Source organism: Buceros rhinoceros, unplaced genomic scaffold (genome assembly GCF_000710305.1).
Source record: "Buceros rhinoceros silvestris isolate BGI_N320 unplaced genomic scaffold, ASM71030v1 scaffold10328, whole genome shotgun sequence".
NCBI lineage: Eukaryota > Metazoa > Chordata > Aves > Bucerotiformes > Bucerotidae > Buceros > Buceros rhinoceros.
Window position 1 is genome coordinate 53,276 of NW_010427459.1, and position 342 is coordinate 53,617.

At 43.3% G+C, this 342-nt stretch overlaps 1 protein-coding gene across 1 annotated transcript in view; it reads left to right on the plus strand.

The window, feature by feature from the left end:
* The window catches only part of LOC104498523 (paired box protein Pax-2-A-like), a gene marked incomplete at both ends in the record, with an annotated part of 51,909 nt that overhangs the window by 25,351 nt on the left and 26,216 nt on the right, over window positions 1-342 (plus strand). The window lies entirely within an intron of this gene.

The following is a 342-nucleotide window of genomic DNA, read 5'->3' on the forward strand; positions in this document are numbered from 1 at the left end:
CCCAAAGCCATAAACCAACAAAGGAAGAGAAGGAGAGGCTGGCTGTGGACTCCCTTCATCCCAGAGTCCCTGGGTTTATTACAATGAATAACCTTTATTTACTTTCATTAGACTATTAAGCACCAGCACAGTCATTTTTCCCCCTGAAACTCTGAGCAGGGCCCATAAAGCAAATCCGAAGCCTAATTGAGTTCATTTTAATTTCTCTCCGATCACAGCGAATTACTCTGGTGATAAATCAGGGGGCAGGCTCACCCCCAGTAGAAGGCCTAATTTGCAGCTAATTACAAAACTGATTTCTACAGGAAGATCAATACGAGAAGGAATTGGAAATGACTAGGC